Below are 27,665 nucleotides of genomic sequence, written 5' to 3'. Positions count from 1 at the left end.
GCTACCAAGCCCTTTGCAGCTACCAAGTTTATTATTATAGATTAGAGCTTATCAGATGCCCTATTGGTATACTTGGCCTGAATAATTCTGATAGGGTCCTCTCTCAGTGTATCACCAACCACTTGGTATTGGGGTCAGTTATTTTTTGACCTGTCTTTTCGTGAAGCCATGTCGCACAGTGTGATACAACAAAGGAAAAAAGGAAAGTGAGAGAGTGTTTCAGTTTGGTTCCCTAGGCAGGAGACCATTAGACAGAATTTAGCATGCAGGATGTTTATCTTGGAGTGCTTTTAGATTCAAGCCCTGTGGAAGGGAGGGGAAGGAATCATTTTGGGCAGAGAGAGAAGTCCAGCTGTGATGCAGGCGCAGTTACAGCCTCTACTGACCCTATAGAGAATGGTGGAGCAAGGCCAAATTGAGCTAAGATGGCCAGGCCTTTATACTACAACATGGATCAGACACTGGGTGTAGACCACCCAGGGAAGAGGTGTGACCTTGGCAAGACTGCTCTCTGCAGCTGAGGCAGACCCTGAAGAGACTAACAATTGGAGGCTGTCCAAAGCAGTCCCAACAATTAGAGCAATACATCCTTCATTGAAGAGAGATCTGGTTAGAAACTCATCTCCGTGCCCATTATAGATGGGAAGAAGAAACACAGTAACAGGAAATCACAGTGCTGAAACTTAAGTATAAACAAACAAAATATTTTCTGACATATCACAAGCAATAGCAGCTCTAGTTACTGGCTAGAGGAATTTTTGATGCTACGTTTTGAGAGGAAATGACTAGACATTAAGCTTGCTTTATACCATTCCTTTTCTCATCTTCAAAAACTCACAATCTTGGTCTTGCTTTCTTGAAACATAAGAACTGGATGGTGCCCATGGCATTAGAGATAAAAGATCTGGGATACCATATGTAAAAGTTCTCACTGTTTTGGGTGAACTATATTGTCAGTTAAGCCAAATTAATTATTGCTCTAATTTGTCTAAAATTAGTCCACACATAATTAATACACATGACACTTAATCACTGAAAAAGCAATTTACATACATTACCTCACATAATCCATACAACTATATAAGAAGGCTGGAGTTGTCACCTTCATTTTCTTCATTTTGTAGAATTCTTTGCAAAATTACTCAGCTGCTTAGAGAAAAAAAAGTAGACAAGCAAACACAACAATAAAAAAGAGGTGGGGATTTATGTTTATTTATATTTCATAATTTATGTAACTGATTTCATGGTTCCAAAATATAAAATGTTTATTCTCTTGAAATCAAACAACATACATTTATGTACTTCTTTATCATAGACCTTAAATTGTCAATGTAGAGGCTAAAATGAAAGAAATCTTCAACTATTAGTTAAGCTTTGCTTGTTGAAATCAGGCTCAAAGTTGCTGCCAAAAATATTGCTTGATAAGAGCGTTTCTCTCTGATTATTACTATCTCTTTCTTTCTGCCTCTATCTCTCTATTTCTCTATCTCTTTCTCACTATTTTTGACTCTCCATCTATCTCCTTGTCTCTGTGTCACTCAGTTTATATCTGTTTTTCATTTTCCTCTCTTTGCCTATATTTATTTTCTCTCCTTCCCTTACCCCCCTCCTCCTTTTTCCTTCCTCTACCCCTTCTCTCTCCCCCTCATCCTCCTTTCCCCTCTGTTTGTCTTTCTCTCCCTCTGTCTCTGTGTCTTTTATCTCTCTGCATGGCCTATTTCTCTCTGTCTCTGCCTTATCCTCTCTCTATGTGTGTCTGTCTGTGTCTCTTGTGGGTTTGTTCTCTCTCAGTAATGTATAGAGGTTCACTAGGAACTGTTTTGCTTCTTTAGAGATCTTCAGGTATTCTAAATTAAGTCACTTTGTTAAAAGACTTCCTCATAATAACCATAAGCAGAAGTCAACTGATTAAACAGGAGATGAATATTTAATGATAAATTCCTGAATTCTTAGTTTTGTAGAGACCATTATGTTTTTGGAGACTTTAAAATTCATTAGTTAATTCCTGCTGCATTTCTGTCAAATGGGCTTATGCTTTAACACTCCCCAGAGAAGCAAAAAGTATGACTGAGGTCTCCTAAGCTTCCACTTTGCACTAGGGTGGCCCTGCCAACTTTATTTACCTCCATACTTTAGAGCAGAGGTCAGAAAACTATAGGTCATGGGCCAAATGCCACCTGCTGCTTTTTTTTTGGTATGAGTTAAGAATGGTGTTTACATTTTTAAAAGGATAAAAAAGGAAAAATATAATATGTGGCAGAGACCATATGTGACCTGCAAAGCCTTAAGTATTTACGCTCTAGCCCTTTACAAAATAAGCTTGTTGACTCTTGCTTTAGTGAATTTTGCATGAGAGTATCCACATTTGTGATTTCTCCAGGGCATTCAAAGCATGCTACAACAACTTTTACTATATTCTCTGGGGTCAGGTACCCAAGAAGCAGAACCTGAGGCAGGAATGCTTGTGTAAGTGGTTTAGTGAGGGTGTGTTCCCTGATGAAACCTGTAATGGAGTAAGGCAAATAGAAAAGGGCAGGAGGAGAAGCCAGGGAAAGATGTGAGTTCACCTGTAGTCTAGGCTCAGACTGATCTCACAGGGAGCTCTGTGATGTGAAGAATACCTAGAGTTGTTCCACCTTGAGGGAACGGGGCTGGGCTTTAATACCTCAATATCAGTCAGTCATTATAAAGAGCTGTGGGAGAAGAAGAAACTTTATTCTCCCAGGGTCTTCCATGTGGTCTAATAATCAAATCAACATGAAACAAGTTAACAAGAGAAAATAACCAAAGTTAATCACATACATATGTATGGTTACCCCACATACATGAGAGAGGCAGAGACCCCACATACATGAGAGGTTCAGAGATAGAAAGGGAAAATGAAGTATATGTGACATTTTAAGCTAAGGATGAGATAAGTATGAGGAGAAAAAGGCCATTGTAGAAGGATAAGAAGAGCAGATGTTCAGTAATTAGAAATTGCCCTGCCATATAGATAGGTCAAAAAGGTTATTGCTGACTTTTTTAGCATCATCTGCTTGAGGCACTGCCTCCTGCTCCTTCCACCGCTTCCCCAAGTCACTGCCTGCGCAGCTCCAGCCACCTGGCTCCCAGTGCTAGCCACTGATATTTGGCATTCTTACAACCTGGCAGACATTGACAACAAAGAACAGTCTGAACTTGATCAAGATTTGGATGATGTTGAAGAAGTAAAAGAAGAAGAAACTGGTGAAGAAACAAAAATAAAAACATGTCAGCTGACTGTTCAGATGATGCAAAATCCTCAGATTCTTGCAGCCCTCCAAGAAAGACTTAATGGTCTGGTAGAAACACCAACCAGATACATTTAAAGCTTACCTAGGGAAGTTAAAAAAGAAGTGAATTCTCTCAAAAACCTTCAAATTGAATATTCATAGATAGAAGCCCAGTTCTATGAGGACGTTTATGATCTCGAAAGAAAGTATTCTGTTCTCTATCAGCCTTTATTTGATAAGTGATTTGAGATAATTAATGCAATTTATGAACCTACAAAAGAAGAATGTCAATGGAAACTAGATGAGGAAGATGAAATTTTGGAGATGCTGAAAGAAATGGCAAGATTGAAGATGAGGAAAAGGATGAAGAAAAAGAAGACCCCAAGGGAATTCCTGAAGTTTGGTTTACTGTTTTTAAGAATGTTGACTTGCTCAGTGATATGGTTCAGGAACATGATGAACCTATTCTGAAGCACTTGAAAGATACACAATGAAGTTCTCTCAAATGCTGGCCAGCCTATGACTTCTGTCTTGGAATTGCACTTTGAACCCAGTGAATATTTCAGAATTGAAGTGTTGACAAAGACATGTAGGATGAGGTCAGAACCAGATGATTCTGATCCTTTTTGTTTTGATGGACCAGAAATTATGGGTTGTACAGGGTGCCAGATAGATTGGAAAAAGGGAAGAATGTCACTTTGAAAACCATTAAAAAGAAGCAGAAACATGAGGGATGTGGGACAGTTCATACTGTGACCAAAACAGTTTCCAGCAATTCTTTCTTTCATTTTTCCCTCTCCTTAAGTTCCTGAGAGTGGAGATCTGTACGATGCTGTGGAAGCTATCCTTGCTGCAGACTTTGAAATTGGTCACTTTTTATGTGAGCGTATAATCCCAAGATCGGTGTGATACTTTACTGGAGAAGCTGTTGAAGATGATGATGGTGATGATGAAGAAGAAGAAGGTGAAGAAGCCGATGAGGAAGGGGAAGGAGAGATGAGGAAAATGACCCAGACTATGCTCAAAGAAATATCAAAACCCCAGCGGAGTGCAAGCAGCAGTGAAGTAGATTGTATGTGGCCTTGAGGATAACCTGCACTGTAATAGCCTAAATACAACTATTATCTACTTACAGCCTTATGTTTTTGTATTTTCTTGGTGGGTTCAGTAATTTTTTTAAAGGAAAAGAATGGATATTTTAAAGGCCAATTTTTTCTACCTAGCATTTTAACTTTAGTTTTCCCGCCAGATATGTTGAATGCAGAAGTTCTCTCGCACATTTTCATTCATTGCTACATAGTTTGGCTCTTCTGGAATATTTTTATAATATAGCTATTAGATTACAGCTACAAAAATAAACAGAACTATTAAATGAAATAGAGTTTTCATTTTGCTATGTTTTTTCCTGAAGAACCAAAGTATTTTTTCAGCTGGTAGTTAAATGGGTTTAAGTTTGTTTGCATTAGAGTTGCCTTTCATTACTTTTAGAAATGCAGTGCTTCTACTAAGACAATTCATCATTTAAAAAAAGTAAAACAGAACTTGTGAAGACAAGTGTATGATTAAGAATTTCCAGTAAGATCACACCCATTAACTTAAATTGTTAATTGATATTTTATATTTTAGGTGACACAGTTAACTAAAGAACCCTAACTCAACAGTATGGTTATAGGTTACTCCAGAGAAGTGAATAGAACCTAATATTTTCAGAAGTTATTTTCATTATACTTTTAAATTTAACCTCCATGAACTAAGCAATTTTTCTTTATGGCAGGGTCTACCTTCTGTTTCCCTGGAAAGGATGAATTTTCATCATTTGACAAGCCTATTTCAAGTTTTTTGTTGTTTGTTTGCTTGGTTTTGTTTTTGCAGTCTAAAATAAAATTTTCAAATATAATTTTAGTTCTCACAAGATAATGTTTTAATTGTGTACTAATTCAGGTAGAAGTGGAGTCCTAGCTTGAATTGTACCCAGTTGACCATATTCAAGAAAGGGTGCCAACTTTGGAAGAGATGTACTGCATCTCCTAATAAGAAAGTAAAGAGGAGAGAGAGAGAGAGAGAGAGAGAGAGAGAGAGAGAGAGAGAGAGAGAGAGAGAGGAGAGAGGAGAGAGGAGAGAGGAGAGAGGAGAGAGGAGAGAGGAGAGAGGAGAGAGGAGAGAGGAGAGAGGAGAGAGGAGATGGGGGAGGAGAGAGGAAAGAGGAGAGGAGAGGAGAGGAGAGGAGAGGGAGAGGAGAGAGGAGAGAGGAGAGAGGAGAGAGGAGAGAGGAGAGAGGAGAGAGGAGAGAGGAGAGAGGAGAGAGGAGAGAGGAGAGAGGAGAGAGGAGAGAGGAGAGAGGAGAGGGGAGAGAGGAGAGAGGAGAGAGGAGAGAGGAGAGAGGAGAGAGGAGAGAGGAGAGAGGAGAGAGGAGAGAGGAGAGAGGAGAGAGGAGAGAGGAGAGAGGAGAGAGGAGAGAGGAGAGAGGAGAGAGGAGAGAGGAGAGAGGAGAGGAGAGAGAGAGAGAGAGAGAGAGAGAGAGAGAGAGAGAGAGAAATTTTAAATATAATGTTTTTTATAAAAGAAAGATTTAAAAGTTAAGTTTTATTTCCTTTGGTTAGAATGAGAGAGGGCCCCAGGCCTCTACGTTTAATTCCAGCTTTTATTGCTTAAAGTATATGTTATTTACCCATGCTTCTATCCACTATGTATTAAAATGGGTAGTACTGTTTACTTAACTACCTCACAGATATGTTAGGCACATTAAATTAAATTGTATGAAATGTTTCTCAACCTTATCAGAAGCTTAACAATTGGACCTATTTGCACCACAAGTATGATATTCAGCATTTTATTCACACCAGGGTTTGATAAGTAAACTGGAAAACAAAAGTAAGTACTTTACCCTGGATCTTGTCTGGCAACACTCTGTGTGGCTCCTATTACAATACAAGTAGATGGATAACCAACTATTTCAAAAGGTCTAAGGATTATTTTTAGGTATTTTAGTTATGATCATATTGTAGAGATCATGGGACTAAAATCGAAATAAGACCATTTTCAGGGGGAAAAATGCCATTAAATTTGAGACTGTAGAGCCACATTTACAACACCTCAGGCTAATTACTGTTAATTTTTTTGTGGTGAACTTAAAAGCTTTGACAATGAGAGTGGACTGGATTGTAATTAAAATTAAAGGACAACTTAGAGTTTCTGCATTTAATAAAGTTACATTAGGTTCATTTTTAGAGGTAATAGAGCTTCCATTATGAAAATTTAGTATTAAGGTCTTGAAATGTGAACATATTTTGTTATTCCTATAGTACTATCCATTCTACTCCTGAGATTTTAATTAACTACTGTAATTCCTTAACCAATTGCAATAGTTTGTAGGGGAAAATGCCATTAAATTTGAGACTGTAGAGCCACATTTACAACACCTCAGGCTAATTACTGTTAATTTTTTTGTGGTGAACTTAAAAGCTTTGACAATGAGAGTGGACTGGATTGTAATTAAAATTAAAGGACAACTTAGAGTTTCTGCATTTAATAAAGTTACATTAGGTTCATTTTTAGAGGTAATAGAGCTTCCATTATGAAAATTTAGTATTAAGGTCTTGAAATGTGAACATATTTTGTTATTCCTATAGTACTATCCATTCTACTCCTGAGATTTTAATTAACTACTGTAATTCCTTAACCAATTGCAATAGTTTGTAGGGGAAAAATGCCATGAACATACCTTATGGTTTTCCTCTTCATTTTCAAAATAATTTCGGTTGCTTTGATTAGATATTCTGTGCTCATTTGTTTTTGTACCCATAGCTCATTTGAACACAGCTGAACTTAAAAAAAAATTTTTTAATCTAAAGATAGAATTCCATTTTTAATGAACTTACAGTAGCAAAACCGTTACTTTTCTTTTTTTAAGTTTTCATTCCTCTAGGGAATAGCTATTGCCAAAGTGAAGGAGTAGATACTGTTTCGTCTTGTTATATAAGGGTGATGTGGTTTGCAGAGGAATTGTTCTCTTAATAAAATTGGAGTTTCAAGGGATATCAGTGTTTGTCTATGCCATCTCCAGTTCCAAAATGGTTCTATTCAATTCTAGAAATGTGAAATATGTAATTTGAAATCCTTAATAAAATTTTCATTTATTTTTTATAAAAGGTTATTGCTGACAATCCCTTATTATGATCACGGCCCCTAGTTTAAATTCTTCTAGTTAAGGAGTGGGCAGAAGTTTCTCTTGAGCCTGTAGGATGTCAGTTGCCTTTAGCTTAAAATGATCCGCATACTACAGAGGCACATCTTGGGGTGACTTGTTCTGAACCCCTACAAGGCCAACTCCCAAGAAAAGGGTCTGTGTAACCTTCTAGGTGTCTTTGCACAAAGCAGCTCCTGTTAGCACAATTTTCCAGAGATGGGTGAACTGTGAGCTATTAGCAGCTAGTACTCAAAGCAGCTGGAGAATGGGCACAATAACCTGATGGAGCGGATCTGGGCAGGGAAGCAACAGTAACTACTACATAAATGACAATAGGGATGGAGAGGCTACCCTAAACTTACACCCCTTGTTGGCAGGTTGAAGCCTCTCCTGCATTTCATAGAGGTCCTTGACTCTTGAGTGGCTACCTGGGATAGGCTCCAACATCCTATTTGCAGATACACAGCCATGTTCAAGAGGGGAGTATCAGTGTTATGTATATCTGAGAAGCCTGAACTTCCTTCTAGATTAGAAAATGAAGAGTGATGGAATGTCTGAGATGGACAGGCTTCAAAGGTCATCAGATTTAATACTCTTGTTTTAAAGAGGAGAGATTTCACAAGGTCCCACAGCTGGCAGGCAACTGAGTTAGCAGTATATTCCCGTTTTCTAACTTATAGTACAGGTTGTTTGTCACCATTCCATGATTCATCTCTGGGATATATACCTACATCATAGCATGGTTAGTGCTTCTATGTTTAAGGAAAATTGGAGAAAATTACCAGTTAATTTTCTCTGCCATCAAATCCATTAACCACTATTCCTATGACATGTGAAGTTATTCTCCAAGTTGCTAACTGGTATGTTTTTAATAAACTTTTCATCTTACTTTTATTATTGTGAGGATTATTGTGAGGATAGTACAGAGAGTTCCTATATACTCCACATCATTCTCTCTGTGTTAATATCTGGCATTAGTATAGTATTTATATATCTATATCTCTATCTCTAATTCTATCTATATTTATTCTATATGTAAGCATACATGTCTTTATTAAGCTAAAATTCGTTCACACTGATGTCTTTAACTCTAATCCATAACCATGGATCATTCTGGCTTTCTTCCCTGTAACCTCCCACTCCAACAGTGAAATCTGGCTTCCACTTTCTGCAATCCACTTAATTAACTATTCAATTCTAGTAAGTATGTATATTGTTTTCAGAATTGTTAATTCATAGCGCCATTATCAACTACAGCACAATGGTCAAATACAGTTCTTTTGCTTTTAGTTTTATAAACTCTACTCATTTCCAGGGTGACTTAGGTCAGCACCTTTTCACTCACCTCCTTCAGTGAGTCTGTTTCAAACTTTTATAATACATTTAGATTCTTTTGTCACATTTTGCTTTCCATTCTGGGATCTTCTGAACTCCTAAATAATGTGTTTGTTTTTTTTAATTTGCACATATTAAGGCTTATTCTTTATGCTATAAATGATTACTGTCTGATTTTTACAATTGCAGTGTCTTATATTCTGGAAATGGCAAAATTGTAGAGACAGTAAAAACGTGAGTGATTTCCAAGGACTTGGGGGAACAGCTATGTGGGTTGAATAGGTAAAGCACATGGTTTTTTGAATGAGAGATGAAGTGTTCTTTCTGTTTCTATTTTCTGAAAATTATCATTTCCTCTTTAAATATTTGGTACATTTTAGCAGTGAAATCATCTGGGTCTGGTACTTCCTTTTGGGGAAATGTATTCGCTATTAATTCAATTTTATTAATAATTTAAGACTATTCAAGTTAATTATTTCTCACTTATGAGTTTTGGTAGTTTGTGTCTTTCAAGGAATTGGTCCTTTTCATCTATTTATGAAACATGTGGGCATAGAAATGTTCTTAGTATTCTTTTATTATCCTTTTAATGTCCATGTGATTAATTGTGATGAACCCTCTTTCATTTCTGATATTAGAAATTTGGGTTCTCTCTCTCTCTCTGTCTCTCTGTCTCTCTGTCTCTGTCTCTCTCTCTCTCTCTTTTGGTTAACCTATCTCTGGGTTTATCAATTGTATCAATCTTAATTTCACTAATTTTCTTTATTGTTCTGTTTTCAATTTCACAAGTTTTTACTATAATTTTTATTAATTTTCTCTACTACTCACTTAATTTTTCTTCTTTCTCTGATTTCCTAATGTTAAAGATTACCTTATTGGTTTTAGATCTTTCTCTTTTCTAATATATGTATTTAATGCTATAAATTTCCCTCTAAGCTCTGCTTTCACTGCATCTTACAAATTTTGATAATATGTATTTTCAAAATATTTTTATATTATGTTCTTGAGACTCTTCTTCGACCTATGTATTATTACAAATGTGTTGCCTTAATCTCCAAATATTTGGGAATTTTCCAGGTGTATTTGGTTATTGATTTATTTTTTTAAGTCCATTCTGGTCTAAGAACATACTTTGTATGATTTTCATTCTTTTAAATTTGTTAAGGTGTATCTTATGGTCCAGAATGTCATATATCTTGGGGAATGTTCCATGCAAGTTTGAAAAAGAATGTATATTCTACTGATGTTGGATGGAAAAGCCCATTAATGTCAATTAGATCAGGTTGATACTGCTATACAAGTCAACTATATTCTAATTGATTTTTTTCTACCTGCTTGACCTATCAATTATTAAGAGAGGTGTTGATGTCTCCAACTAGAATACTGGATATTTTCTATTTCTTCTTTCACTGTAATCATTTTCGGCCTCATGTATTTTGGCACTCTGTTGTTAAGTTCATGCATGTTTAGGATTATGTCTTTTAGAGAACTGACTCCTTCGTTATCATGTAGAATCTTTCTTTATTCTTGATAAATTTCCTTGCTCTTAAGTCTACTTGATCTCAAATAAATATTGCTGCTCTAGCTTTCTTTGATTAATGTTAGCATAGTATATTTTTCTCTCTTTACTTTTAAACTATCAGAGTCTTAATATTTAAAGCAGATTTCTTGTGCAGTTTTCTCTTCCAAGAAAAGTCACTTATTTTCAGTGTGCCCAGGTTTTTTCGTGTTGTAAGGACTGGAGTGATGACTTCCAAGCATTTTATATGTCAGAGCTAAAACCAGAAGTCCTGATCGTCTTTTAAATATCAACATCTTCTTGTTCTCTTCTTTCTCTACAGCCAGTATGAAAATCCCTTCTTATTTTTCTTGCAACGTCTTTCAGAGGGCTTCCTCAGCAGAGATGTTTGACCTCTGGGAACACTGTTTCTCCTTTATATCATAGCCATCTGACTTAAAATTCACAGAGGGCTGTGCAAACTCTCTACCTAGAAATCCTGCTACTTCTAAACCTGGTACCAATAATGACATCAGCTTCACTCATCCCTTTGTAAAACATTTATATGTACTTGTAGAAATTTCACTGTGTTTTCTTCCATTTTGGTTTCCTTTGGAAGTTCTCCATAATATCAGTCAAGTTGTATGAATCCCAACTGAGAACCTAATTTAAATTCCTTCTCATAGGATCCTGAAGCCCATAAAAAGTAAGGATTAAGGAATAGGGTACTTGAGCATCTGATTTAAATGTTTCTAACAGTAAGGATATGATATCCTGCACAGATCATAGTAGATGATAAGCAACAGTATAGATTGTCACATAACCAGAAGTATGGTGGGAGGCAGTCCAGAATTGGGCAGGCCAGGGTTAAGCAACATCTCAAGAACACAGCTTTAAAAAATTCTGTCTTTCTACTCTGTCAAACCTAGTGTATTGGATGTTTGCATCTTATCTCAAGATGGCTGCCCCATTTGCACCTGTCTGTTTTATCAGGAAAGAAAAGTCCCTATGAGCTCTTTGTTTATATCATTTTATATTACACAGATACCCCTAGTGGAAGAGAAACTGGGAAAGTGAATGTTTAACTTCTGCAGCCTCTCTAGGAAGTGTCCTGGGAGAAGGAGTTGAAATGAGTATAAAGTAATGCATGGTGGCAGCCTTTGTTGACTGGCTCACCCACGGTTCAGAACAGTGAACTCTCTTATTTGATCCTTACCATAACTCTGACATAAAAAGGGATGGTGGACAATCTAATGTATATTAAGGGGCAGGTGTTCTGAATTTGATATTACTTTTCTTCCTTCTCATCTTTTAAGACGTGTTTCACAACTCTACTCCTCCATAAAAGTGTGTCACTCCAGTTTCTTTTCATAAAGAAATTCTTATTTTCTAGATCACTAATTTAGTGTGTATGTGTGTCTATTTAGGTCTTCTAATAAGAAGATGGTTACACAGTGTTAGGAGTGTATGTGGTTTATTGGGGGGATAATGTTTATGAGAGATAAAAGAGCATAAACCGGAATTGGACAGAAACAGCCTCAGACTATGAATCAGATCTGACAAAGTTTTGGCCAACCCAATAAGGAGCTCTTGAGATTGCCCACTAGTGGAGTCTTGTATTAGGCAGGAATGACTAGTCCCTAGTATTCTACTATGATCAATCGTTGGCTGAGAGATGCCTGGGAAAACCATGAGTTTGATTCAAATGTTGCAATGAATCCTCAAGGCCCTACAGATAGAGGCTGTCAGCTAACTGGTCCTTTGAAAACTGAATGGCAAGTTATTTCTTGAAGGGAGAACTGGATGGTGTACCTCCATAACTGCCACTAAGTGATTTTTCAGTCATGTTAATTATCAAACTGTCCACAAGCTCTTGTTAAGTCTCAACTGTGTACAAATTGATCATCTAGGCTATTTGGTGATTCAAAGAAGTATAAGACACTTGCTGTGCTGGTTATCTTCTGTCTTCCCCTCTAGATTTACTCTTTATCCTTCTCCACCTTGCTTCATGTTCCTGGAGCCTGCCCTATAGGAATGTACTGCAGAGTTCCAGTGCTCTTTGGTTTCCAATTGGATCTGACCAATGGGGAGCCTCAGCAACAGATTAAAGGGAGGGAGAAGAATGAAGAGGGAACTTCTTTCCCTGGGCTCCCCTTTTTAAGGCCATATTGGGTAGGTTGTGTCCCTTGCTCCAAAGTCACTGTTTTTCTTAAGATTCTTCTGTGCAATTTTCTCTTCTTCCAAGTTCAGTAACCTCTCTTTTTCTCTTTATTTCTTCAAGCATAGGGGTAGGAATAGCTACAACTATATGTAACAGTGCCAATAGATTCCTGCACTATTCCTTATAGTTTCCCTACACCTTGTCCAAAACTTTATCAGATCCCTTATAAATCAAACCTCCTAGATTATCTTATTCAGAATGTGCCATCTGTTTTCAGTTGAGACCCCAACTCACACACCTGCTTTTTAAAAAACATATGCATATGCCATTTCTACCTAATTATTTTGATATAAACAGCTGGCAGAAATTTAATCGGGATTCTTAATAAACAAACATCTTTTATCTAATAGTTTCTCTCATGAATACTTGTTTATTTCTCCATTAATTAATTCAGTTCAACAAAAATGTATTTAGTGCCTACTGTGTGCCATGTGCTATATTAGCTACTGTACACATAGATATTCGTCCAGGTCTCAAAGAGGAGCCTAGAACACAGGCACAAATTATATAGTTAAATGACAAAAGGGCTGATATTAAATATATCCAGTTGAACTATGCATGCTTGGAGGACAGTGTGATCATTGTTAACCTAGGAAACCCAAAAGCCATTTGCTGAAAATGTGACCCTTGAATGAGGTGAATGAGTTTTGAGAGAGGTATCACCAGGTAGACAAAAGAAAACAAGGTAAGATCAGAGGCTCAGATTCCATGTGGCAAAAGAGTGGGATGAAGAGAAAGACAAATCTGTGAAAGCTTGCAGAAGCTGTCATAAAGTCATAAAGGGCACTACACTCCATGCTAAGGATCTTAAATGGTATTCTGTAGTCAGTAGAGAGTCATTGAAGGGTTCTATTCAGGCGTATGAGAATGGCCAAACACACATTTTAGAAAGCTAGTCTGATGGTATGCAGGAGGGTGAATTAGGGAAAAGTGAGACTTGCAGTGAAGTCAGTTTAAACAGCTATAACAACAGCTCAGGTGAGAAGGGAAGTGACCCTGAACTAAAATAGTAGGGAATACTACTACTCCTATCGATGATGATGATGATGATGATGATGATGATGATGATGATGATATAGAGAGCTGGAGACTGATTTGAAGATGTTGGTCATTGAGTCATTAGGGGAATAGGAAAGTACTAGTACTACTTCGGGAAGGAACTGTAATTCTTGAATGGCATTTGAATACCAGGAGCGGTATAAGCTGATTTTCAATTGTCTATAATAATTTGGAAGTAAATATTCTGCCCTAATAGAGATTGAACCAATTATGTGTTAGTGTTTATTATTGCTTCAAAATGAGAAGAATGAGTTATCTCTCCTTCAAATTTCCTGTCTTGTTGTGTAATGAAACAATTTTTTATTTTTTTTTTAAATATCCTATGGGGGAAGAAACTTCATGGAAATTATATGTAAATGGGCTATTACTTTGTGACTTTGCCTATTTCCATTTTCTATCACACATGATTGCAAATTTGTCTCTATCAAGGAACAGCATTTTCTTTTTTATTATTGGCAGCTTAGTTTTTTTTTTTTTTTCTTTATAAAAACAAAGAGTTACGTAGCCTGGGGGAAAGAAATTGAAAGCAATGGCACTTCCACTGAAAAAGTACTGCATTTAAAAGCCTAACATTTTAAATAACACTATATTGTAAGTTTTGATATCCATTTGAAAAATTTCTTTTTTTTTTCTGTTGATAACTTATTCATGTAGTTCCTGGTGATGTTAATGATAATCATTGTGTACTTTTCAAGAAGAGAATACAGTTTGCTCTAAAAATAATTCTGGAAAATATCTCTTACTCAGTCCTTCAGAAATCGTACATTGAAAAAAAATTAATTGTGCCTCTTATTTCTTGTTGGTGCTCTTTCTGTCATCAAAAATAAATATTGACAAGTGGTAAGCATTTTAGCATAAGAAAAAGGGGAAACCTCAAATAGACAAAAGGGCAAAGGATAGAATAGTCAATTGACAAAAAAAATATATAAATTGAAAATGATCATACGAAAATGTTCAACTTGAGTAATAAAAGAAACACAAATTAAACCAACAATGAAATTATATTTAATCCATAAATTTGTAAATTACAAAATATTAATACCCACCTTTAACTAAAGTTGAATGAATTAAGTTGCCTCTTATAGGGCTGATATAAATCAGTAAAATTTTCACAAGTTTACTGGAGGGCAATATGGAAATCTGTATTAAGATATTTTAAAATATTCATGGTCTTTGAGCCATCAATTTCACTTCTAAAAATGAATCCTAGGAAAATTAAGACATGTCCAGTAGAATTCAGCCAAAGTGTAATATTTGTAGTGTTATTGATAACAAAGAGATTATAATATTTATGTGTGTAAGAGAGTAAATAATCCACAACAGGAATTTGTTTAAATCTATTTATCTAAAATGTTTATGGTATATCTATGGAATCAGACCTGGTTTCCACAGGAAACAGAGATAGTACACTTGAAATAGGGTAATTCAAGAAGGGTTTACTTACATGCAGGAACATACGGCTAGCAGCAGCCAAGATGCCATGATTCTAAGCTTAAAAGCATATAAGAAAGGGGCAAGAATGTTGTTTAAATATGGTCACCTTAAGATGAGCAGTGAGTGACCTTTGATTAAAGAAAATAGCCAGCCCAAGGCAATCTTTCAGGGAGAGAACTAAAGGAGTAAATACCCTGTCTCACACCCTCCCTTCCCTGCAATCTACTGCCAGGACTCCCCACTCGCCAAACCCAATAGGAACCCCCACTTGTGTGGTCCATATAGTCAGCTTCTGGTAGAGAAGACAGTCTTGTGGTGGTGGTGAGGTGGTGAATGAGAGAAGGTTAGAGAATAATGGAAAATGAGTGGGAATGGGAAGTCAAAGAGAAGTCATCTCATATAGTCCATTCCTTTTGATTTGCATCATCCACTCTTGCATTTCACTAGGATGAAACTTCATTTTCCCAACAGAGGAGTGCAGGAACTCCCATAAACTACCTTATTATGTCAGGATGATAAAAATCTTATAATGTGCTCACCTAAAATGTAAACCATTAGCTAACACCAGAGTTCGTATAACAAAGTGCTGGATAAGGGATTAGCTACAGAAAATGTGGCTGTGTTAGACCCCAATTCTGTAGCTGGTTATGAAGGCTAACTTGATTATCATAGCTACTTTCTTCTACCACACATTACATGTGCCTTTATCTTTGCTGGCATGTCAGCTGAATGGTAATCTTTACTGTGGGTGTAGTCCAAACTTTAATCCATAAATGATTTGAGTCTTTGATGTCTGTTTTTTATTGCAATGATGCAGTCTTTCATGGATCAGGACTATTGAGTATAATAAAATAAAATGTGCTCGAGGGAATGCACTGGGTTTCAACCTAGTCTTTCTTGCCATTATTGTGTAGCAGCAACAAATTTGCCCCTGATAATCAGAATACATCACTTACCAGCATAGTAACCCTCTTCTATGGCCATTGGTTCAGTGGCATGAGAAGACCAAAATGGCCAAATAGCAGTCACAACTTCCACTATTGGGACCATACCTATATTCTCTGGTAAAAGGATTTCTTTCTTGGCTGCTAAGACATCCATACCCACTGAACCCAAGTTTGTAGTAACTGGAATGAAAATATTTCCAGTGGGTTGTGAGATAAAATATTTACACCATTAGTTTCTGGACTCATACATTATAATGATAAGTAATTATCACATACTGATATTTGCAAGGTGTTTTTCCTCAGTGGGCACTGTGCTTGAAGCTTCAGCAGTCCATTACATTCTACATAAAGCCCACTGCTTTTGCATCAAAGAGCACCTGGTAAGGACAGTGAAATCTATGAGCATTGGAAGAGCATTACTGCACTTCAGACAGGTCATAAAAAAAGATTGAGTGTAAGTCTATATTGTAAAGGTGAAACTCTAATACTCTACCCTCACTCAACACCAGAACAAAGGCAGCCACCCTCAGACTCCTCTAGCAAGTAATTGGAAGATTATCAGGTTGGTGCAAAAGTAATTGTGGTTTTTGCAATTATTTTTAACCTTTTAAACTGCAATAACTTTTGCACCAATCTAATATTTGCTAAAGAGACAGAACTTCCTTAGAGGGAAAATCCACATTTGCTGACATTTTGGGGGTTTTCAATGAAAAATCTGCTTGGCTATTAGATTATTTAATTGTGAAGTACTTTGGTCAACAAGGCCCACCAATGGACAAAGAACTTCTGATCACCTTTTAGTTATTTCAACTTTAAGTATGAATGGGCCATCAAGAATCACCAAATGTTTGGGGAAAGACATAAACACACACCAAAAAAAGACCAAAAAAATTCAGATAATGCAGAGAACAGAATAACTTAATTTATATCACCAGAGGTTTACAGTGACTTATTGAAAATTAAAAATATGATTAAAATAAGAAATTTGATTAAAAATTGGAATATTCAGTCATGGAAATATCCTAGAAATTGGAAACAATTGGAAAAAAAATTTACAATACAGACAAATTTAAAAAAAAAAAAATTAGAGTTACAGGATTACATCATAAAAATGGTGGCATGAGGTGAGCCTCTTGAAATCTCCCCTGGAATTTAAAACAAATTGAACAACTACAATTCCACAAAGGACTCCCCACATAACAGATAGGCAAGACTAAAGCGCATAACTGAAATCACCTAAAGGGCAAATTGGGTGAGGCGGGGGGTGGGGGCTGGGGAGGGAAACAGGAAGTGCGGAGATGCAGCAGGCCAAGCAGGAGCAGGAAGCAGTCTGGAGTTCAGAGTTCTGAGCTTGGTGAATTCCAGAACTATAACAGACACATGAGAGGGAAGAACTCAGATTGCTAGTGCTCCACTTATGACCCACAGTCCTTCATGAGGGCTCTAGGCAGAGACCTCTGAGCAAAGACTGATGGAAGAAGGGTGAAAATGGCAGTATGAGCCCTCACTTCCAGGCAAAGGATGGAAGGCTTAGACATAGAGCCCAGCCTCCTCCTCCCCATCCTCCCAGAGCTTGCTCCAACCCCACCCTCCCTGTGCTAGAAGTGAAACAGTAGCAGTGTCAGATAAAAAGAACAGAATATTTGCAATTCTGAGAACTGTGGCCCACAGCAACGGGCTCGCAGCCCAACTAGTACCGGCGAAGGAGAGGGAGCCATGGGTGAAGGACTGGCTGTGGTGGTGGTAGCAGCCATTGCTCTGGGCCACCTCTCACAACCCAACCCAACACTGTCCCCACCTATCTGGGCAGATCCCTGCAGGAGTAAACAGAGCCTCTGAAATACACAGGCTCTGAATCTGGTGCAGGAAGAGCTTTGGAGCTTCAGAAGCCCTCCACATCCACCCATGGAGGCGATGCCCTGTGACCCAGGGGAAATGTTCACAGAGGAGTAGCCTGCCTTCCAGGGAATCTCCTCATTGTGTGAGAAGCCAGAACAGTGCAGAGAAAATATAACACTATAGGGTGAGAAGGAATAAAAGGCTGCAGTCGTAGAGAAAAATAAAATATTCTACCAACACCTACAGAAAAACAAAATAAAAACCTTTCTTTCAACATATTACAGAATCCACTCCTGTAGATGCCTAGGAAAAGAAATAATAATTCATTAATTACCATGGATAACCAAGGTAACAAGACAGCTCAGAAAGAAAATGAAAGTTCTCCAGAAAATGAACTTAAAGACATGGAAAAATGTGACTTAAATGACAGAGAATTCAAGATTTCAGTTCTTAAAAAACTCAATCAGGTGCAAGAAAACACAGACAGGTAATTTATCAAACTCAGAAACATAATCAAAGAACAAAATGAACATTTTAACAAAGAGATTGAAATTTAAAAAAAATGCCAAATAGAATTTCTGGAGATTAAGAACTTGGTGAAAGAAATGAAGAATGACATAGCCAGCTTAGGTAGTAGAGTTGACTAGATGGAGGAAAGAATCAGTGACATCAAAGATAGAAATCTGAAAATGACACAGAGGGAAGAAGAGAGAGACTTGAGACTTAAAAGAAATGAAAGAACTCTACAAGAACTCCCTGACTCCATCAGAAAGAGCAATATAAGAATAATGGGCATACCAGAAGAAAGGGAGAAGGGAACAAAGAGTATATTCAAACAAATAGTCAATGAGAACTTCTGAACTTGTGGAAAGAACTGGATCCTCGAATCCAAGAAGCAAAGAGAACATCTAATTACCTCAATCCCAACAGGCCTTCTCCAAGGCACATTGTATTGAAGCTGTCAAAAATTAAGGACAAAAGAAGAGCCCTCAAAGCAGCCAGGGAAAAGAAGATGGTAATCTACAAAGGAAAGCCCATTAGAACAATAGATTATCATCAGATTTTTCAGCAGAAACTCTACAAGACAGGAAGGAGTGGAACCAAATATTCAAACTATTGAAAGAGAGAAATTATGAGCCAAGAATAATATATCCAGCAAAGATATCCTTTAGATGCGAAGGAGGAATAAAGACCTTTCCAGAAATAGAGAAGCTGAGGGAATTTTCTAACACACGACCTGCACTATAAGAAATAGTGAAGGAGGTTATTCAACCAGCATAAATAGGGATAATTTGTGACAACAAAAACATAAAAGGGGGGAGAATAAAGGCCTGAATCAGAATACGGGAATGGAGAATGGAAGCATGCTGAAGAAAATGGAATACTCTAAATACAAAACTTTCTTTTACATAAACTTAATGGTAACCACTCAAAAAGAAAATCCAGAACTGAAATATATAACTTTGTAGAAGAAGAAACAAAGGGAAATATCACAGAACACTACCACACTGAAATGATAGACAGCAATAAAAAGGCAAAGAAACAATGGAGACACCATCCTACCAGAAAATCAAAGACAGAAAGATAGGAAATCCTCATATGTCAATAATCACACTAAATAGAAAATGGATTGAAATCACCAATAAAAAGACACAGAACAGCAGGTTGGACCATAAAACTAAACCCAACTATATTTCAGCTACCAGGACAAACATAGACTCAGAGTAAAAGGGTGGAAATTGACACTTCAAGCAAATGGTATCCAGAGAAAAGCAGGTGTAGATATACTGATATCAGATGAAACAGACTTCAAGATAAAAAAGGTAACGAGACAAAGATGGACATCTCATAATGATAAACGGGATTACACAACGAGAAGACATAACAATCATCAATATTTTTTCATCCAATCAGGGAGCATCGAAATATACCAAGCTACTACTAACAGAACTGAAGGGAGAAATTGACCAAAACACAATTATAGTAGGGGATATAAATACGTCATTGACAGCTATGGATAAGTCATCCAAACAGAAATAAATAAAGAAATAGAGCCCTAAATGACACATTAGATGAAATGGACATAATTGACATTTATAGAGCACTTCATCCAGAACATCAGACTATACATTCTTTTTTATTCTACATGGAACATTCTGAAGGATAGACCATATATTGGGACCTAAAACTATCCTCAGCAAATTTAAGAAGATTGAAATCATCCCATGCATATTCTCTGATCACAAGGCTTTGAAATTGGATATGAACTGCAAAAGGAAAGCAGAAAAAAACACAAATATGTGGAGATTAAGCAACATACTTTTAAAGTACGACTGTCGGAGAAATAAGAGGCGAGATCAAAAGATACAAAAAAATAAATGAGATTGAAAATATATCTTACGAAAATTTTTGGGATGCAGCAAAAACAGTTTTCAGAGGAAAATTTATTTCATTACAGGCCTATTTCAAGAAACAAGAAAAATCCCAGATAAATAACCTCACGTTTCACTTTAAAGAACTAAAAAAAGAACAAATGAAACCGAAGGTCAGCAGAAAACAGGAAACAATAAAAATCAGAGCAGAACTAAATGAAATAGAGAACAGAAAGACAATAGAGAAACAATTAATGTGACAAAGAGCTGGTTCTTTGAGAAGATTAATAAAATTGACAAACACTTGGCTAGACTCATTAAGAGAAAAGGAGAAAAGACACAAATAAACAAAATCAGAAATGGAAGGGGGAAGTTATCATGGATGCCATAGAAATACAAAGAATCATCCAAGAATACTAAAAAGAACTATATGCCACCAAATTTAATAAGCTAGAAGAAGTGGACATGTTCTTAGAAACATATAACCTTCCTAGGCTGAATCACGAAGAATTGGAAAATATAAATAGACTGAAATTGAATCAATCATCTGAAACTTTCCCAAAAGCAAATGTCCAGAAACAGGTGACTTCACTAGTGAACTCTACCAAACATTCTCAGAGGAAATAATGCCACTCCTATTCAAAATCTTCCAAAAAATTGAAGAAGACACAATACTCCCTAACTAATTTTATGAGGCCAACATTACCCTGATACCAAAACCTGCTAAGTATACACAAAAAAAGAAAATTACAGACCAATATCTCTGATGAATACACATGCAAAAATCTTAAACATAATTCTACAAATTGAATGCAACAATGCATTAAAAAGATTATACAGGACAATCAAGTGGGGTTCATCCCAGGGGCACAAGGATGGTTCAACATACACAAATTGACCAATGTGATACACCACATAAAAAAACAACAACAAAGGACAAAAATCATATGATTATATCAATAGATGTGGAAAAAGCATTTGACAAGTTATGACATACATTTATGATTAAAACATTTAATAAAGTAGTATAGAAGGAAAATACTTGAACATAATAAAGGCCATATATGAGAAAACCTCAGCTAACATAATAATTAATTGTGAGAATTTGAAGCCCTTTGCTCTACGTTCAGGAACATGACAGGGCTCTCCCCTATCACCTCTGCTTTTCAACATAGTATTGGAAGTCTTAGCCAGAGAAATCAGGCAAGAGAAAGAAATAAAAGGCATCCAAATTGGGAATGAAGTAGTTAAATTTTCACTTTTTGCAGATGACATGATGCTGTATATAGAAAACCCTGGAGACTCCACCCAAAAGCCACTAGACACAATAAATGAATACAGTAAAGTTGCCGGCTGCAAAACCAACGTACAAAAGTCCATTGCATTCCTATATACTAACAATGAAACCTCAGAAAAAGAAATACAAAAAACAATTCCTTTTGCAAATGCAGCAAAAGGAGTAAAATGCCTAGGAATAAATTTAACCAAGGATATGAAGGACCTATATGCTGAAAACTATAAGACATTTTTGAAAGAAATTGAAGAAGACACAAAGAAATGGAAAGACATTCCGTGCTCATGGATTGGAAGAATCAACAAATTTTGGCCATATTACCCAAAGCAATATACAGATTTAATGCAATCCCTATCAAAAACCCAATGGCCTTTTTTAAAGAAATAGAACAAAAAAATCATCAGATTTGTTTGGGACCACAAAAGACCCGAAATAGCCAAAGCAATCTTAAGTAAAAAGAACAATACTGGAGGTATCACACTCCCTGACTTTAGCTTGTACTACAGGGCTACAATAATCAAAACAGTGTGGTATTGGCAGAAAAACAGACACATAGACCAATGGAATAGAATTGAGAACCCAGAAATAAAACCACATAAATATGGACAGATAATTTTTGACAAAGAAGCTAAAAACATACAATGGAGGAAAGACAGCCTCTTCAATAAATGGTGCTGGGAGAATTGGATAGCAACGTGCAAAAGAATGAAACTGGACTGCTATCTGTCACCATGTACCAAAATTAATTCAAAATGGATCAAAGTTTTAAGCATCAGACCTGACACAATAAACTGCATAGAAGGAAACATAGGTATTAAACTTATGGACCTTGGGTTCAAAGAACATTTTATGAATTTGACTCCAAAGGCAAGGGAAGTAAAAGCTAAAATAAATGAATGGGACTATATCAAACTAAAAAGCTTCTGCACAGCCGAAGAAACCATCAACAAAGCAAAGAGGCAACCAACCGAATGGGAGATTTTTACAAACAACTCCTCTGATAAGGGGCTAATACCCAAAATGTATTAGGAAGTCATACAACTCAACAACAACAAAAAACAAACAATCCAATTAAAAAATGGGCAGAGGAGCCGAAGGGACATTTCTCCAAAGAGGACATACAAATGATCAATAGACATGAAAAAATGCTCAACATCACTAACCATCAGAGCAATGCAAATAAAAGCCTCAGTGGGCTATCACCTCACCCCAGTCAGAATGGCTATCATCAACAAGACAAATAGTAACAAGTGTTGGAGAGGCTGTGGAGAAAAAGGAACCCTCATACACTGTTGGTGGGAATGCAGACTGGTGCAGCCGTTATGGAAGGCAGTGTGGAGATTCCTCAAAAAATTACGAATAGAATTACAATATGACCCAGCAATCCCTCTCCTGGGTATCTACCCCAAAAATCTGAAAATGTTTATCCATAAAGACTTAAGTTCTCCAATGTTCATTGCAGCTTTATTTGTGGTGGCCAAAACATGGAAACAACCAAAGTGTCCTTTGATAGATGAATGTATAAAGAAGTTGTGGTATATATACACAATGGAATAGTATTCTGCCATAAGAAAAGATGAAATAGTGCCATTTGTGACAACATGGATGGATCTTGAGATTATAATGCTAAGCAAAATAAGTCAGACAGAACAAGCAGGGAACCATATTATTTCACTGATATGTGGTATATAAACCAAAAACAACAAAAGAATAAAACAAACAAATGAGAAACAAAAACTCATAGACACAGACAATAGTTCAGTGGTTACCAGAGGGTAAGGGGGTGGGGGCTGGGAGATGAGGGTAAGGGGGATCAAATATATGGTGATGGAAGGAGAACTGACTCTGGGTGGTGAACACACAATGGGATTTATAAATGATGTAATACAGAATTGTGCACCTGAAATCTATGTAACTTTACTAACAGTAGTCACCCCAATAAATTTTTTTTTAAATTTATTGGGGTGACAATTGTTAGTAAAATTACATAGATTTCAGGTGTACAATTCTGTATTACATCACCAATAAATTTTAATTAAAAATAAAAGACAGAAAATGTAGAGAACCATATGCTTTCACTTATATGTGGTATATAAAACTAAAAACAACAAAATAACAAGATAAACAAATGAAGAAACAAAAACTCATATACATAGACAATAGTTTAGTGGTTACCAGAGGGTAAGGGGAGAGGGGGGTTCTAGAAGAAACTAAACAGGGTCAAATATATGGTGATGGAAGGAGAACTGACTCTGGGTAGTGAACACACAATGGGATTTATACATGCTGTAATACAGAATTTTACACTTGAAATCTATGTAACTTTACTAACACTTGTACCCCAATAAACTTTAATTAAAAAAAAAGAAAAAAAAGAAAAAATCTAATTCAAAGCTGTAAAGAAAGAAGAAAGTAGGAGGGTAAAAGAAAATCAAGTATTCTGGTCAATCTACTGACTAGTCAGTGAGTTTTTGCATTACGAATTCGTTGTACAGTTCCCCTTTGAAGAAATGTAATTACACATTTCTTGGAGCAGAGATTTGATTTGGAATCCCTTCATTAGATTGTGTCTCCAAATACTGTTGGATTCATGACTTGTCAGCACATCTGACATCTAGAAAATTTGGGGTGCATTTTAAATTTAGGAAGGAAAAGAAAAACGCTAAAAAAAAGTACCCCCCAACCCAACACTTATATCTTCTTGATAGCCAAATGCAAAAGAACATATATTTTGAAATAATCCTTAGGAAGTCCTCTAATATGAAAATGTCCATTTCTGCTTTGGAGGGATTCAAGATAAATCAAAAATTGTATCTTAGCATTTCATCTTTGTTTTGTTTATTGTCATAGCCTACGCATAGTGTCTAAATGTTGAACAACTATTAGATTAACTGAGGAATTGAGCATAAAACATTAGGGCAACAGTCTTTTCTTTAAAGGGAACTGGATATTGGTTATCACCAGAAAATACAGAATATAGATCTGTCCTTTGAGATTAGAAATTTATGAAATATCCTAGTTTCTGAACTATTCTTTTTTTTTTTTTTTTTTTTTCAAAAGCTAAATAAAGTAAGTTATAGAGAAAAACTGACATGAGAGAACTATTACTGTCTCAGTATAGACAGTGTGTCCGCAAGAGTATTTTCAGTGTCTCTGGAATTGTGCCTACTGTGAATATTAATACTAATTTTTTTTTTTTAATTAAATTTATTGCGGTGACAATTGTTAGTAAAATTACATAGATTTCAGGTGTACAATTCTGTATTACATCATCTATAAATCCCATTGTATGTTCATCACCCAGAGTCAGTTCTTCCATCACCATATATTCGATCCCCCTTACCCTCACCTCCCCCCCCCCCTTACCCTCTGGCAACCACTAAACTATTGTCCGTGTCTATGAGTTTCTGTTTCTCATTTGTTTGTCTTGTTCTTTTGTTGTTTTTGGTTTATATACCACATATCAGTGAAATCACATGGTTCTCTGCTTTTTCTGTCTGACTTATTTCGCTCAGCATTACTCTCTCAAGATCCATCCATGTTGTCACAAATGTTCCTATATCATCTTTTCTCACTGCCAAATAGTATTCCATTGTGTATATGTACCACAACTTCTTTATCCATTCATCTATCGAAGGACATTTTGGTTGTTTCCATGTCTTGGCCACTGTAAACAAAGCTGCAATGAACATTGGAGCACACGTGTCTTTATCTCTAAAGGTTATCAGATTTATTGGGTAGATACCCAGGACAGGAGTTGCTGGGTCATACGGCAATTCTATTCGTAATTCTTTGAGGAACCTCCACCCTGCCTTCCATAACGGCTGCACCAGTCTGCATTCCCACCAACAGTGTATGAGGGTTCCTTTTTCTCCACAACCTCTCCAACATTTGTTACTATTTGTCTTGTTGATGATAGCCATTCTGACTGGGGTGAGGTGATATCTCATTGTGGTTTTGATTTGCATTTCTCTGATGATTAGTGATGTTGAGCATTTTTTCATATGTTTATTTGCCATTTGTATGTCCTCTTTGGAGAAATGTCTCTTCAAGTCCTCTGCCCATTTTTCAATTGGGTTGTTTGTTTTTTTGTTGTTGAGTTGCATGAGTTCCTTGTATATTCTGGATACTAGCCCCTTATCGGAGGCACTGTTAGCAAAAATCTTCTCCCATTCAGTTGGTGGCCTCTTTATTTTGTCAATGGTTTCTTTTGCTGTGCAGAAGCTTTTAAGTTTCATATAGTCCCATTCGTTTATTTTAGCTTTTACTTCCATTGCCTTTGGAGTCAAGTTCATAAAATGCTCTTTGAACCCAAGGTCCATAAGTTTAGTACCTATGTTTTCTTCTATGCAGTTTATTGTGTCAGGTCTTATGCTTAAGTCTTTGATCCATTTTGAATTAACTTTGGTACATGGTGACAAATAGCAGTCCAGTTTCATTCTTTTGCACGTGGCTATCCAATTCTCCCAGCACCATTTATTGAAGAGGCTGTCTTTGCTCCATTGTATGTTTTAGCTTCTTTGTCACAAATTATCTGTCCATATTTATGTGGTTTTATTTCTGGGTTCTCAATTCTATTCCATTGGTCTATGTGTCTGTTTTTCTGCCAATACCATGCTGTTTTGATTATTGTGGCCCTGTAGTACAGGCCAAAGTCACGAAGTGTGATACCTCCATTATAGTTCTTTTTCTTAAGATTGCTTTGGCTATTCAGGGTCTTTTGTGGTTCCAAACAAATCTGATGATTTTTTGTTCTATTTCTTTAAAATATGCCATTGGGATTTTGATGGGGATTGCATTGAATCTGTATATTGCTTTGGGTAATATGGCCATTTTAACTATGTTGATTCTTCCAATCCATGAGCACGGAATGTCTTTCCATTTCTTTGTGTCTTCTTCAATTTCTTTCAAAAATGTCTTATAGTTTTCAGCATATAGGTCTTTCACATCCTTGGTTAAGTTTATTCCTAGGTATTTTATTCTTTTTGCTGCAATTGCAAAAGGAATTGTTTTTTGTATTTCTTTTTCTGAGATTTCATTGTTAGTATATAGGAAGGCAATGGACTTTTGTGCGTTGATTTTATAGCCGGCAACTTTACTGTATTCGTTGATTGTTTCTAATAGCTTTTTGGTGGAGTCTTTAGGGTTTTCTATATATAGCATCATGTCATCTGCAAAGAGTGATAATTTAACTTCTTCATTCCCAATTTGGATGCCTTTTATTTCTTTCTCTTGCCTGATTGCTCTGGCAAGGACTTCCAACACTATGTTGAAAAGCAGAGGTGATAGGGGACATCCCTGTCGTGTTCCTGAACGTAGAGCAAAGGGCTTCAGTTTTTCTCCATTAATTATGAGATTAGCAGAGGGCTTGTCATATATGGCCTTTATTATGTTAAGGTATTTTCCTTCTATACCCATTTTATTAAGTGTTTTAATCATAAATGGATGTTGTATCTTGTCAAATGCTTTTTCTGCATCAATTGATATAATCATATGATTTTTGTCCTTTATTTTGTTTATGTGATGTATCACATTGATGGATTTACGGATGTTGAACCATCCTTGTGCCCCGGGGATGAACCCCACTTGGTCGTGATGAATAATCTTTTTAATGCATTGTTGTATTCGATTTGCTAGAATTTTATTTAGGATTTTTGCATCGGTATTCATTAGAGATATTGGTCTGTAGTTTTCTTTTTTGTGCTGTCCTTACCAGGTTTTGGTATCAGGGTAATGTTGGCCTCATAAAATGAGTTAGGGAGTACTGTCTCTTCTTCAATTTTTGGAAGAGTTTGTGCAGAATTGGTATTAGATCCTCTTTGAAGGTTTGGTAGAATTCACTAGTGAAGCCATCTGGTCCCGGACTTTTGCTTTTGGGAAGGTTTTGGATGACTGATTCAATTTCACATTGGTGATCGGTCTGTTTAGATTTTCCAGTTCTTCATGGTTCAGCCTTGAAGGCTATATGTTTCTAAGAACTTGTCCATTTCTTCTAGGTTGTTGAATTTGGTGGCATATAGTCCTTCATAGTATTCTTGGATGATCCTTTGTATTTCTGTGGTGTCCGTGATAACTTCCCTTTTACGCTTTCTGATTTTGTTAATCAGTGTCTTCTCTTTTATCTTAGTAAGTCTAGCCAAGGGTTTGTCAATTTTGTTAATCTTTTCAAAGAACCAGCTCTTTGTCACATTAATTTTTTCTATTGTCTTTTTGTTCTCTATTTCAT

At 36.4% G+C, this 27,665-nt stretch overlaps 1 pseudogene; it reads left to right on the top strand.

Moving 5' to 3' along the window:
* The first annotated feature begins 425 nt into the window (after positions 1-425).
* On the top strand, positions 426-4,318 carry LOC109438125 (nucleosome assembly protein 1-like 1; annotated as a pseudogene).
* The last annotated feature ends 23,347 nt before the right edge of the window (positions 4,319-27,665 follow it).

The sequence above is a fragment of the Rhinolophus sinicus genome, chromosome X (assembly GCF_036562045.2).
Source record: "Rhinolophus sinicus isolate RSC01 chromosome X, ASM3656204v1, whole genome shotgun sequence".
NCBI lineage: Eukaryota > Metazoa > Chordata > Mammalia > Chiroptera > Rhinolophidae > Rhinolophus > Rhinolophus sinicus.
The sequence above is the reverse complement of the archived record's forward strand: the minus strand, read 5'-3'. Positions and strand labels throughout refer to the sequence as shown.